Here is a 15605-nt window from a genome sequence, read left to right as displayed (position 1 = left end):
CGGAGTAAGCTGCTTGGAGCTGAACTTGAAGCTATTTTGGACTTTTTCTGAGTATATTAATTATACCCTATGTCAAATTTTCCTTTTGATGTAAATTAATTTTATGTACCCATATGTACACATTGAGCAGTTATCTAAAAGTTGCACTGTTATTTTGATTAATGTAAAACTTTGTAATATAAACTTGTTTACACTTATTTATTTTTATGTATAAATGCAGTATTTAAATTTCTTTTAGAATTCTCTGAAATTGTGAAATTGAGTTGAATAAAAATTGACTTGGTTTGAAAATAATGGAGGTTGGGATTTAAATATGTATTGGAAGTGTTTTTCACAGGTTTTTGAAGAATTGTTTTTCCCAAATACAGCTGGCATTCTGCCGAAATTTTTACAAAAATTGCGGAGATTTTAAATTAATCAATAATTCAATTTTGATATAAATTCCAATTAAAGGATTTTAATCATTAAAAAATATGACCCACCATTTTAAATTGAAAGGAAAAAGGGTTTAAAATCCCTTGTAGTATGTTTAATGAGTTGTCGGTAAGCGAAGTTCGGTAATTCATTAGATATACTACGAGATCATGTCATGCCTTATATAGAGGTAACGTGTGACATGTTTTAGAGGTATCAGAGCAACGTTTTGAATGAGTTTTGACTTTTGAATTTAAATTATTTTCTTAATTAGTACAACTGCTCAATATCATTTATGGATACATATGATGCATTACATCATGAATACGAACTAATGGAGATAATTCTCCTCGTGTTTGTTGTTAGGGAGTAGATAATTTCTTTGAATCAGAATGAAAGAGGAAGATCATTCCGTCGAGCAATCTATTGAGGCTGAGGCACCGGGGGAAGCCCCAGCTCTCCAGAATGTGAGTGGGTCAGCCACTCCAACTCCTCTAATGCCGCAGTTTCCTGCTCAGTTTGCTCAGCAGATGGCTGCACTATTTCAACAAATGGCTGGAAACCTGCCAACATCAGTCCAAACCCAAACCCCAGCAGCACAACCACAGCCTCCAGCCAGATAATATGATAAATTAATTAAATTTGGGGCCACTTAATTCAAGGGAACTGTGGATCCGCTAGAAGCTGAACAGTGGTTGGAAAGGATGGAGCTGGTATTTAAGAAGCTACATTGTACGGATGACCTGAAATTCGAATACTCAGTCTCATTACTGCAAGGGGATGCATATGAATGGTGGAAAATCATCTCCAACAGTTTGGTGGAGCCTCCTGTCCTAACCTGGGATGACTTCCTCAGAGAGTTCAGACATAAATATATCCCAGATATGTATATTGATATGAAGCTTCAAGAATTTTTGAGTTTGAAGTAAGGGAACATATCAGTGCTGAGTATAAGAGAGACTTTTCTCGCTTAAGTCACTATGCGGGGAACTTGCTTACTACGAGCAGAGACCGATGTAAGTGATTTGAGGCTAGTCTGAAGCCCAGTTTGAGGATGCAAGTAGTGGGATTCAGACATAAAAATTTCTCCGAGCTGATATCTCAAGCATTGGAACTAGAAAGAATTGAAATGGAAGGAGCACCTAAAAAGAGTTCAGAAGAGAAAGAGAAAACTGGAAAGATTACTGAGCAAGCTCCTGATAGTGGGTCTGGAAAGAGAAAGCACTTTGGAGGATCTAGCTCACGCAAGTCTGGTAGAGGTAGATCTTCAGGTCAGAGGCCACCCCGACCTAGCCAGCAGACATCCAGAGGAACAGCTCCAGTCCGTACTTGTGAAACTTGTGGAAGAGTACATGGAGGGGTTTGTTATAAAGCCATAGGAGCCTGCTATAACTATGGTGAGACTTGACATTTTGCTAGGGACTGCACTAGTGCCCGCAGATCTGGGCCACCTACTACAGCTGAAGGTTCAGTTCAGAGTTCTGCCTCTAGAGGTTCATAAACTGTTAGTAGAGGTCGAGGCAGAGGCAGGGGTAATACTTCTGGCAGTCAGGCCACAGTAAATCAGCCTGAGCAGAGTGGTGCATCGGCGAGGGTATACACCATGAGGCAGCGAGAAGAGGTTGAAACTTATGATATAGTTGCTAGTACATTTTCTATTCTTGATCAAGATGTGTTTGTGCTGTTGATCCTGGTTCCACCCATTCTTATTTTAGTGCTAGCATCATTGGTTATCTTGTTGTCCCTTATGTGAAAATGGATTTTGAGGTGCTAGTATCTAATCTGCTAGGACAAGAGGTCAGGTCAACAGAATATATAAGAATTTTCCTTTGGTGATCCAAGGACACACATTCCTATCCAACTTGATTGAAATGCCCTTTAGAGATTATTTTATTATCTTGGGCATGGATTGGTTAGCCAGGCATCATGCAATGATTGACTGTAGACTGAAGACAGTCACTTTTGATCTCCCTCAGTATGGTGATGTGGTTATACATGGGGAGAGACAGTTATTGCCATCAAATCTCATTTCAGCTGCACTAGCTAGAAAAATGATCAGAAAGGGGTGTGAAGCATATTTGGCTCATGTGATAAATACCCAGGTAGAGAGTTCCACAGTGAAGGATATTCCTATAGTATGAGACTTTCCAAATGTGTTTCCTGAAGAATTGCCAAGGTTACCTCTGGAAAGAGAAGTGCAGTTTGAAATAGAGGTTATGCCTGGTGTGGACTCAATCTCTATTACACCTTACAGAACGGCACCTGCCGAGTTGAAAGAGTTGAAGGTGCAATTGCAAGAATTGCTTGATAAGGGCTTTATTCGCCCTAGTGTGTCACCTTGGGGAGCACCGGTGTTGTTTGTTAAGAAGAAATATGGCACTCTCCTTCTATGCATTGACTACAGGCAGTTGAATAAGGTGATAATAAAGAACAGATATCCGTTGCCTTCCATAGATGATTTGTTTGATCAGTTGAAGGGTGCAGCTGTGTTCTCCAAAATTGACTTGAGATTGGGATATTATTAGTTGAGGGTGTAAGAGCAGAGCATTCCAAAAACCGCTTTTAGAACTCGATATGACCATTATGAATTTCTGGTTATATCATTCGGGTTAACCAATGCTCCGACTGCATTTATGGACCTGATGAACAATATATTCAGGCCCTATCTTGATCAATTTGTGGTTGTGTTTATTGATGACATCTTGGTGTATTTAAAGGATGTAGAGGAACATGATAGGCACCGAAGGATTGTGCTACAGACTCTAAGGGAGAAACAGTTGTATGCTAAATTATCAAAATATGAATTTTGGTTGAAAGAGATTTCTTTCTTGGGGCATATTGTGTTAGCTCAAGGCATTAAGGTGGATTCCAGTAAGATTGAAGGTATCTTTAATTAGAAGCCACCTAGGAATGTTACAGAAGTTCATAGTTTTTTGGGTTTAGCTGGTTACTATCATCATTTTATGAAGGGATTTTTTATGTTGGTATCTCCACTAACTAAGTTGCTTCGAAAAGATGTGAAATTTTAGTGGACTGATAAATGCCAGCAAAGCTTTGATGAGCTGAAGAGATGTTTGACTGAAGCTCCAGTCCTTACTTTACCTACACCGGGTAAAGAATACACTATCTATAGTGATGCTTCTCACAATGGGCTAGGCTGTGTACTGATGCTAGATCGAAATGTCATTACTTATGTATCACGCCAGTAGAAACTACATGAGAGAAACTATCCTACACATGACTTGGAGCTAGCAGCTATTGTATTTGCTCTGAAGATCTGGAGACACTATTTGTATGGGGAAAAGTGTTACATCTACACAGATTACAAGAGCCTAAAGTATATGGGCACAGAAAAAGAGCTTAATTTGAGACAGAGGAGATGGTAAGAGCTAATAAAGGACTATGACTATTTGATAGACTATTAGCCAAGGAAAGCTAATGTGGTAGCTCATGCCTTAAGTCATAAGACTATGGCTAGTCTGAGAATTTCTCCTTTGTCTATAGTACATGAGTTAAGAGCATTGCATGCTAGTTTGGAGATTGATGATGAGGGATTGATGGTAGCTGCATGGCATGTACAACCAGTGTTGATTGATCAAATTAAAATAGCAGCCTAGAATGATGAAAAATATCAGAAATTGATGGACGAAGCTCGGGATGGCAAGAAACCTGAATTTTCTATGAATGATGATGGCTTACTGTTACACCAGGGCAGAATGTGCATTCCTAATGATGTGAAACTAAGACAAATCATTATGAAGGAAGCACATGACTCTCCTTTTGCTATGCACCCTGGTGGCACTAAAATGTACAGAGAAGTAAAAGAGCATTATTGGTGGAATGGGATGAAGAAAGACATAGTAGAGTATGTAGCTAAATGTTTAACTTGTCAGCAAGTAAAGGTAGAATACCAAGTGCCAGCAGGGTTACTACATCCATTGCCAGTTCCCGAGTGAAAATGGGAAAGAATCACAATGGATTTTGTGATGGGACTTTCGAGAACACAAAAGAATCATGATGCAGTATGGGCTATTGTGGACAGATTGACCAAGTCTGCTCACTTTTTGCCAGTACAAATGGACTACAGTCTAGACAGATTGGCTAAACTATACATCGATGAGATTGTAAGACTTTATGGGGTGCCAGTATCAATTGTATCAGACAGAGATCCAATGTTCACTTCTAGATTCTGGAGTAGTTTGTAAAGAGCCCTAGAAACTAGATTGAACTTCAATACGACATTCCATCCATAGACAGATGTCCAGTCTGAGAGAGTGATTCAGATATTGAAGGATATGCTACGGGCTTGTGTGATTGAATTTGAAGGTAGTTGGGATACACACTTGCCCTTGATTGAGTTTGCTTACAATAATAGCTATCAATCAAGCATAGGGAGGCCTCCATATGAAGCTATGTATGGCAGGAAATGTAGAACTCCTCTATTTTGGGATGAAGTGGGTGAAAGAAAACTGATTGGCCCAGAAATTGTTCAGCAAAAAGAGGAGAAGATCAGACTTATTAGAGACAGGCTCAAGGCTGTATCAGACTGTCAGAAGTCCTACATCGATTTGAAAAGGAGAGATATTGAATATGCAGTGGGTGATAAGGTATTCCTCAAGGTTTCCCCTTGAAAGAAAATTATGAGATTTGGCAGAAAGGAGAAACTGAGTCCTCACTTTATTAGGCTGTATGAGGTTTTGGAAAGAGTAGGTCCTTTGGCATATAGATTGGCACTGCCTCCAGAGCTAGAGAAGATATATAATGTCTTCCATGTGTCCATGTTGAGGAGGTATAGATTATACCCATCTCATGTTCTACTAGTAGAAGAGATTGAAGTAAATCCATACCTCACATATTAGGAAGAACCCATAGAGATTCTGGCATATGAGGTGAAGCAGCTGAGGAATAAACAGATACCACTGGGTAAAGTGCTGTGGAACCATCATTTAGGCCAAGAAGCTACTTGGGAACGTGAGGAGGACAAGAGGAGGCAGCACCCACAACTGTTCAGAGACTAAGATCAGGTAAAATTTCGAGACAAAATTTGTTTAAGGGGGGGAGAATTGTAACACCCCTATGTTCATTAGTCCTATACATTTCACTATTTCGATGACCAGTGTTGGTTCGGACAGTCAAAAGGCGTAGAACCATATTTAAGTCACCTAGAAAAGCAATAAACCAAAATTAATAGAAATTATATGAATGAAAAATGGAAATAAGAAAAACAAGATATAAAGAGTTAAATGAGCAGGGGTCACAGCGATGGGTAACCGTACAGGGAAATGATTGCGAGATCAGTCGCTGCTCTATTTTCGAGTGGGACCTAATGGCACCTTAGGCCTAAGGATTATTGCAAAGCTAAGGGTATTATGAAAACCACAGAAAAGAACCAAGAACCAGTTCAAATAGTTGAATTAGGGTTTCGGAAGCAATTAAATACTATTGGAGAAACGGATCAGACCGGTAAGGGGCAATTTGGTCAATTCACCCTTAGAGGTGACTTTGGGCCTAAATGTCGAATAAAATACAGGAAATTAAAATAGTGAAAACTAAATTCAAATTGGAGAGTTGTATGGAAGAAAATGAAAAAGGAAAGGAAAATTTCAAAATTTAAAAGAGATATGACATCATCCATGACACAAGCATGATGCAATAAATTTTAATTTTAAAAAAATTGAAAATTTTGGGATAATTTCTAACAATTAAAAGTCAAATTAAGAAAAAAAAATTTGGTCTTCTTTTCCTCATCTTCAACCCGTCACCCTCTCTCTCTCATCTCTTTCTCTTTCCTTAAGTCCTCCATTAAAACTCACTTTGGAGTTTCCCTAACCCTAAATTCAACCATAATTTTTATAGTTTCTTTGATTAAAACTTGGTTGTGAGTCTTGGAAAGAAGATTGGGAGAAAGAAATTGAAGAAAAGTGAAGAATTTAAGAAGCTTGAAATTCTTCAAGTTAGGCAAGTCAAGTCTATCTAATTCTTTCGTGAAACTAATTAAGTTTAATGAAGAATTAATTGATTATGTAAAAGAAATTGAAAAAAAAAATTCATGCAGAGGGACCCCATGAATTCGGATAGTTGGAGGTTGAGTAGGGAATTGATGTGAATTGATTGAATTAAATGTGTGAGTATGCTTGAATGAGTGTGTAAATACAAATTATACACTTTGAATTCATGAATTGAACTAATTGAGGAATTAGGGTTCTTAACCCTTAGGGTTTTGGGAAAAAAATTGGGGAAATTGAGCAATTGATGCCAATTGACTAAATTGATGTTTAAAGTGGTCAATTGGTATGTTTGGGAGTTGATTGAATGCATGGAAATTTAAGTGGGGTTGAATGTGATGCTACCCCAATCTAGACAGCCTGACCATGGTCTACTCACATGGCCATAATTGCAATTCTGTTACTCTAACTAGTGTGAGGCTAATTAGAGATGAAAATTAAGACCCAAAGCTACAATTTTTGTGTAGAAACCCAATCCTAAAACTAACCTTAAATTGGTGTAAAATTTAGTCAAATCTGGATTAGGTATCCTACCACTGGACAAAATTGACTATATGAACAATATATGTTCAAATGATTATAACTTGATGTAGAAAGGTCCAAATGACCTAGTTTTTGTATCATTGGAAAGCTATGACATTGTAGAATAACTTTCATGAAGAAACTAAACTCAAATTTTGACTATAACTAAATCAAATTGCCAACCAAAGTTGGGTCACCAAATCTATCAGAACCTAAAATTTGCCCAGAAATCTAGACTTTAGTCAATCTGGCTAGTTATGGTTAAATGGCCATAACTTGAGCTACAAAACTACAAATGAAGTGATTCAAAAAGGGAATTAAAGCTAAGTCACTAAGGAACAACTTTGGTGAAGGGAAGTCAGCCAAATTCCCATTGTAGAGGGTACAATGGAACAGTAGAATTAAATGATCCAAAACTAAAATTTTGCCAATTCTCCTAGGAAACCTTGAATTGAGTTTGGCAATCAATACCAATAAAAAATATGATCCAAAATGTGATATGTAGAGATAATTAGAATTAACATACGTAGTATGTATGAAAAAGTCCACATTTTGACTTGAATAGTAAAACGAATAGTAACCCCAATATGCCAAACACAAAGAACTCTATTTTAAGCAAATTTAAAAGTATAATCAAGTATGTATGAATTTAATTATTGGATTACTTATGAGGTATGGTATTGAAACACTATAAATTGTGTGTTTTAGTAGAAAAAAAGACTGGGAAGGAAGGGAAGAAAAACGTGAGTCAAGGCAAAGAGGCGACTCACTAGAAGTTTGTACACAACTAAATTGATTTAATTGATTTTAATTTTGTAAATTGTTTTGAATAAATGGCAATGGTTTGCAATTATGATTTCCCCATTGCAATTATGAATTGTGTGTTGCCAATATCTTATGGATTTGAAAATGAATCGAATGTGATTATTGAATTTGAATTGTAATTATGTGATTAGAAAATCTTGTAAATTGTTTTTAAACCACAGTTAGCATAACAGTCCCGTTCGGAACTCTCCAATAGTAATGGCTATTCGGGGTTGGGTAATTGACATTAATTATGTTTCCTATTAATAACGATTAGTAGGATGATAATGTATGAGTATTCATTAGCTAGCTAGCCCTTCCCTCATTAATAACAGTTAGTGAGGTGATTTGCTTTGTCGTGGTGTACAATACGGTATTGATTGTGAAATTTTGTGTCATTGTCTGGACTGTATGTTCTTGGCAATACCTTTATTTTGTGATTTGTGAAAAATCATTTGAAATAAATCGTTCATGTTAACTTGAGACTTTGAAAAACACCTCATGTGATTATGAAAATTTTAATTTGTCATATTTTGGTTTATTATGCTTTGTAATGAGTTGAATTTACTTAGTTGTGTACCACTGAGTATCAATACTCAGCAATAGCTTATTCTGCTATCGCAGATAAGGAAAAGGACAAAGCAGCAGAGTAAGCTGCTTGGAGCTGAACTTGAAGCTATTTTGGACTTTTTCTTGGTATATTAATTATACCCTATGTAAATTTTTCCTTTTGATGTAAATTAATTTTATGTACCCATATGTACACATTGAGCAGTTATCTAAAAGTTGTACTGTTATTTTGATTAATGTAAAATTTTGTAATATAAACTTGTTTACATTTATTTATTTTTATGTATAAATACAGTATGTAAATTTCTTTTAGAATTCTCTGAAATTGTGAAATTGAGTTGAATTGAGATTGACTTGGTTTGAGAATATTGGAGGTTGTGATTTAAATATGTATTGGAAGTATTTTTCACAGGTTTTTAAAGAACTGTTTTTCCCAAATATAGCCGACACTCTATCGAAATTTTTACAAAAATTACGGAGATTTTAAATTAATCAATAATTTAATTTTGATATAAATTCCTATTAAAGGATTTTAATAATTAAGAAATATGACCCACCATTTTAAATTGAAAGGAAAAAGGGTTTTAAAATTCCTTATAGTATGTTTAATGAGTTATCGATAAGCGAAGTTCGGTAATTCATTAGATATACTACGAGATCATGTCATGCCTTATGGAGGGGTAAGGTGTGACAATCTGACTATCATGTCAGGAACTTATAACCCTTCACTGTCTCTATCATGTTATCAACACCTTGATGTTACTCAAAATTGGTGCTCTAACCCCTCTGGCTGGTACTTCCACTGTCATTCAAATTTCTTTCCTGTTGCATCTAAAACCAACTATCCAAATTTTCATTTCTATATTTCCTTTTATCTACTGATATTTTATGACTTATTTTAGCTGACTTGCAATCATTGTCCTTTCCTCTATTTAACTCTAAACTACCCTCTAATACCTCAAGGAGAGAATCTACAGGATCCTTTTTTTTTTGTCCCTTACTACTCCAAAGCTCTGCATCCATCATGATCTGATCTCTTATGATCCTTACAACAAAAATTGTACTCTCCCTAAGGGGATACCTGAGCCACTATTTCCTATCACATTACAGTCCTATTTAGGATATCATTCCATAGATCGTTATATTAGTGGTACTCTTCTGTCTCTCCTCAAAAAACATTATCATACTCTACAGTATAACTGACTGTAAGAGAGGTACTACCTCAACCCCATTACCACAACTATATAAAGCTACCTGCTCTCTTTTTATATTGTCAACCTTCCTAGAATGTCATTTCGCAGGCTACGAATATTATTCATAACCTCCAATCTCCTTTAGGGAGTAGATTCATACTTACGCTCCAATGTCACACGAAGGAGGTGCTATCTTCATTAAACGTTAGGCAATACGTCCACTGTAATGCCAACACTGCCAATGATCTTATACTGGAAACCAGATGATCCCACCAAGTGGGTGTCACCATTATACTGCAATCATACTAAAAACCTCTAGTCTTGTGCCACTTATGCTCTAACTCTACGCTCAAAGTAGGATAACCGAGTCACTGACTCTAGTTATCACCCAACCGCAACCTTTGGTGTTCAATCCCTAGGGTCTTAAACCTTAACTAGGAGTTTTCTTAACTCCTATGTAGAAATAAAACTCTATCTTGACATAACTGTACCAAAAAAGAGGTTGTTTACAAATACCCTAATCATGGTGCACCATGGGAAAGCATGTAGCTCTACACAATAATCTCATATCGGTATTGTAATCTGTAGCTTATAATGCAAACATTGAGAATATTGTATAGTTATTATGGTACGTCCCGACATACTAGATCTCTTGATCTCTTATCTCTCTTGAATCCACTGATAGCATGAACTTACTATGATTAGGCTATCCACCGATGACTGCCAGCAGTGGTACCCTCACTCCCACTTAGGGCTATTATATTGCTAAAAATCACCTTTATGTCCTCGTGCCTTGCACCAAATAGGCACGCTACTTAAACCCATACTGACAGAAACATAGCATTTCTTGGAGTACATATCCTCATGGCAGACCTTAATATGTCTGCTAACTCTATTTCCCTTCTCTATGTACTCCACAAAAATCAAGACACTAACTGAAGCACTCTTATATTACCCGAGGTATAATGCAAAAGCTAAAAACAAGGAGTTACAGAAGAAGACAAAGCATAATCCTATACTCCGCATGTGACAATTCTAGGTGCACACTTTCCCATGAATCTAAAGCCTAAGCTCTGATACCACATTTGTCACGACCCAACATATGGGTCGGACTGGCACTAAGACCTAGGCCAGCCTAAAGCCCTCGAGGCCCGTAGTAAGCTTAACTATTCTTTAACCTAATCCTAAGGTCCTTTTTAGCCCAATTTCAAGAATTCAACCAGACAGAATCTGACCACAACATAGACCCTATAATGGGGAGTTTTTTACTCGCCCGGCCTATAAGTACAGTATATAACAATGTAGGGAGCTCAACTCACCCTCCACATACTCATAATGTCATAAAATCAAATGGGAGCTCAGCTCTCTTATCCAATTCAATCATATATGCATTTAATAAATTTATAGATCCTACACGATATTGTATTACAGACCCAATTCAAATAAAATACTTCTGATACATGCGAAGTTCGAGAAGTTAGTAAAATTATGCAAAATATAATAGGTATTAATAGATTGCCTGCAAAGGAGAGAGGTAGGCTAGAACTCAACAAGTTCTATCTCCTATATCCTGGAAAAATAAGGGGAACAGGAGTGAACGTTGACTTAGAGAGTAAAAATCGATTTTAAGTATAATTTTTATAGCTATCTAAAGCTAATGCATCCTAAAGAATGGAATGCAACACCATCATAATTTTCATATAAATTACATCATAATAGCAAAAAGTTAATTCGGAGCACTCACACACCCATATAATATTCAAACAGTACATATATGGGAGCTGATCCCTTATACAGCTCACTTAATCCAACCTCTACCAGCGAGTATATCTCAAGCCGGACTTTCACTTAATAGACCAAATACAGGGACCAGCGAGATCATCTCGAGTCGTGCCTACCTCGACTTATCCATAAAAGGATCGGGTCCCAGCCAATCAAGCTCCAGCCACGTCTACCCGTCCTGTCCATATTCAATACCACACACCACATGCACACTGCTCTAAATTACTATAAAACAACATCTATAGTATTTCATCAAGTAAGAATGCAATATAAAATGTGCCTAGTATTTAATTACATAGATATATATTTATAAGTGATGCATGGGCATGCCTGAACATATAATAATATTAAAATTATAATTAAAATCAATATTTTACTCACAGACGTAAACCGAGGTCACTGTGGTGGCTGGGCGGAGGAGGAAGGTTGTCTCGGCTCACCTGATAATTTTATTATAATTATTTAATATAATTGACTCAATAAAAATTTAAAAAATAACTAAAGACACTCTAAGTTGTGCCGAAAATCCGACAGAATTTTCCCTATACCTAGTACCTACCCAACCTACAAAAGGGCTCAAAAATACACTTCCATTATCTCACCTTACCCCTCTGTAAGGCATAACATGATCCCGTAGAATACCTAATGAACTACCGAACTTCACCTACCAATAACTCATTAAGTACCCTACAAGGGATTTTAAAACAATTTTCTTACTTTTATAAGTGGTGAGCATTTTCTAATAGGTATTAAAACATTTAATTAGAGTTTGAAGACTAGTTAAAATTTTTATTCTATTTTATTTTTTCGCAAATTTTATAAAAATTTCGGCAGAGTGCAGTCTGTATTTTGAGAAAACAGTTATTCAAATACCTGTAAAAAGCACTTCCAAAGATTTATCTCAACAACTTCATCAATTTCCATAACCATCCCAACCAAATTCAACATCATTTCTCAATTTCCAAAATTTAACAATCATTAAAATACTATTAATAAATTTCATTCAAATTAAAATAAAATACTTCTATTCATTTTTCATTAAAGATAAAACAATTTATAGACATCATTGTAAAAATTTACATTAAGAGAAATTCAAACCAAAATTTATTACAAGCTTTATACAACTCTATACAACTTTATACAACTGCTCATAACCAATTTTACATGTCCATATAGTTACATACATTTACATATATCAAAATAGTTTTTACATTCAGGGTATAAAATATACCCTATAACTTCAAAGTAGGTAGCTCCTCGGTCCTCAGCAGCTCACTCTGCTGCTCCTCTAGTCTTTATATTTGTGACAGCAATAACAGCTATCGCTGAGTACTAGGACTCAGTGGTACACAACATACTAAAATAATCTTTATGCATAATTTAAAACATATTTATTCAAAAATTAAACTAAACATGCGATATCAATATAAAACATGATTTACAAGATTTTAGTTCAAACAATTTTATTTCAAAAGTCTCAAAACAAATTTCATAAAAACACACAGTTATATCATGCCATTCGAAACAAATATAATCTCAAGAGCCAGAGGCTAAGGAGAAGTCACAACACAAGGCTAGCTAGCTTAAATATATGGTAACCCATTCTTTTTCTTCTTCTACTGGCACACACCTCAACACTTCAGTCAGAGAAGGAATCAAAATTCGAAATTGATTTCCCCCACTAGTCATGCTAGTGAGGTGTTCAAATATATGGTCATGACACTGTGGTTTCAAAACTTATCTTAACAATTTACTAAATATTTATTGCCATTTCAAACATACACAAATAAACTTTCAACAATTCAAAGCAAAAACATAATACACATTTCATGCACTTTGTAATTGAATTTTAAAGCATATTGATGTTGTGTATAAACCTTAAGCGAGTCGCCTCTTGGCCTTGACTCGATCCCTCGAGTTCTTTTCCGGTATTCTTTTCCGCTGAAACACACAGTTTCACAGTGTTTCAGTATCATAACTCATTATAAATCCAAAAATAAATTCAAATTTACTTATACTTAACTTTAATATGCTAAACTTGGTGTTCTTTTAATTTTGTATTTCGGGGTTACTATTCACGATACTATTCAAGTCAATTTGTTGACTTTCTAAGGTTTAATAAGTATGGGAATTCCAACTATACTCACATACCACATTTTAGTCACCAATTTTGTTGGTTTTATTTATTTTCTCAAAACTTAAGTCTTTTAGGTAAATTTGTAAATTTTCAATTTTGGTATCTTATGTTGCACTATTCCATTGATCATTTTGCTATTAGAATTTGGCAAAATTTTCTTCATAGAAAATGTTTTCTATTGTTTTAACTTTATTCTCCTTTTTGAATCACTCCAATTGGAGTTTTGTAGCTCAAGCTATAGCCATTTGAATAATGGCTGCCGGATTGGACTTAACCCAGATTTTCTGGGCAAATTCTGGTTCTAGCAGTTTTAGGTCAACAATTTTGGGTGGCTAAATGACTTGGTTAAGGGCATAATTTGGGTTTGTTTCTTCATGAAAGTTATAGGTCTATATCTCAGCTTTCTACTGATAAAATTTCAAGTTATTTAGATCTGCCTTGCCCAAGTTATGGCCAAATGAACAAATTCATTTGGTCATTTTGTACTGGGTAGAATACCTAAGTCCGGATTTGGTCAATTTGTTCACTACGCTATGGTCACTTTTTGGGCATGATTCCTAAATGAAAAATGTGTCATTTTGTGTCTAGTTTCATTCCCAATTAGCCTCACACCAATTGGGCTCGAAAATTTTCAGTTTTGGTCCCTGAAAGGGACCTTGGTCATGCTGCCTGCATACTGCCCACATTCAATCCGAATTCAAACTCAATTCCAACACTTCCTACACACCACAATTGGTCATAAATGACCATTTTTTCAGCTCAAACTAGGTCAAACACACCATTTGACCAATTCTCCAATTTTTGGCTTTCAAAACCCTAGGTCCAAACCCTAATTTTCATAAAATTCAAACCTAATGCATTCTAAACATCTATCCATTATCTACACACATAATTCAATTTAAACAACCATTCAAATGCATCAAATTCATTCATTCTCAACCCTAAATACTGCTGGCAAAAATTTATATAGTCCTTTAACATATAATTTTGTTTCATTTTTCAACAAATAATCACTTAATCAAGTTGCCTAAGTATAAATATAAAGATATAAAAAGAGAAATCAAACTAACCTTACTTGGAATTTTCACCTCTTCAAAACTTCCTCCTTTCTTTTTCTTTTTGTTGTCAAGCTCTTTATCAAGGTTTGAGTACAAGATTTAATGATAGAAACTTAAGTTTTTATGGTGGGATTTAGAGTTTGATCAAGCTCAAAATGAGCTTTAATGGAGTTTTAAGGCTGAGAGAGCTTAGAGAGAGAGAGAGAGAGAGAGAGAAGTGGATAGGAAAGTAAAAAAATGGAAGATAACCAATTTTTTCTTTTCTTTTTGTGTATTTATCTCTTAATTTGACTTAGTCAAATTAAGTAATTAAATTAAAATTACATATGAAGTCATGCATGTTGTCATCTTGATGAGGTCATTAATTTATTTTCTTTTCTTTTCTTTTTCTCTTATTTTTCTATACTTCTTTAATTTAATTCTATATTTCAAAATTTTCATTTCTTAAATTTTATTTGACAGTTAAGTCAGGAGTTAGCTCTAGGGGTCAATTGACCAATTTGCCCCTCGCTGGTTCGACCCTGTTTGTAAATAATTCAATATTTCTTTTGGATCCCTGACCTAATTATTTGACTGGTTTAACAATTCTTTTTCATGATTTTCTCTTTTTCACTGTGTTTGCAATAGTTCTAAGGACCGCGGCGTCATATTTTATGGTTCGAAATTTGAGTTTAAATCGACTTCGCAATCCTTCCCAAGAAGGTCACCGATCGCTGTGACTCTCGGCTCGTTTAACTTCTTATGTTCTGTTTTTCTTTTTTATACTTAATTAATTGACATTTACTAATTATTTGTGTTCAGGACTTATCTAGTTGTCTTAAGTGTGGTTCTAACCCTCTTAATTATCCGGACCGATACCGGTCACCGGAATAGTGAAATATACCAGGCTATACAAATAGGGGTGTTACATCTATATCCACAAGTCATACAACCATATCTCAATCACATCACATGGCCCCTCCTGGGCCCATCCAAACAGTCAACAACCACACTTTTGGAAAATTATAATTTAGTCCCTACAACTAACCCTTGTTGTAAAAAATATCCAAATGAGTTCTAAAAATTCTAAAATTTTACCCTGCAGTCCTCAGCAATATTACTAAGCTAATACAAAAGGAAT

Source organism: Hevea brasiliensis, chromosome 1 (genome assembly GCF_030052815.1).
Source record: "Hevea brasiliensis isolate MT/VB/25A 57/8 chromosome 1, ASM3005281v1, whole genome shotgun sequence".
Classification (NCBI taxonomy): Eukaryota; Viridiplantae; Streptophyta; class Magnoliopsida; order Malpighiales; family Euphorbiaceae; genus Hevea; species Hevea brasiliensis.
Note: the sequence above shows the minus strand (reverse complement) of the source record.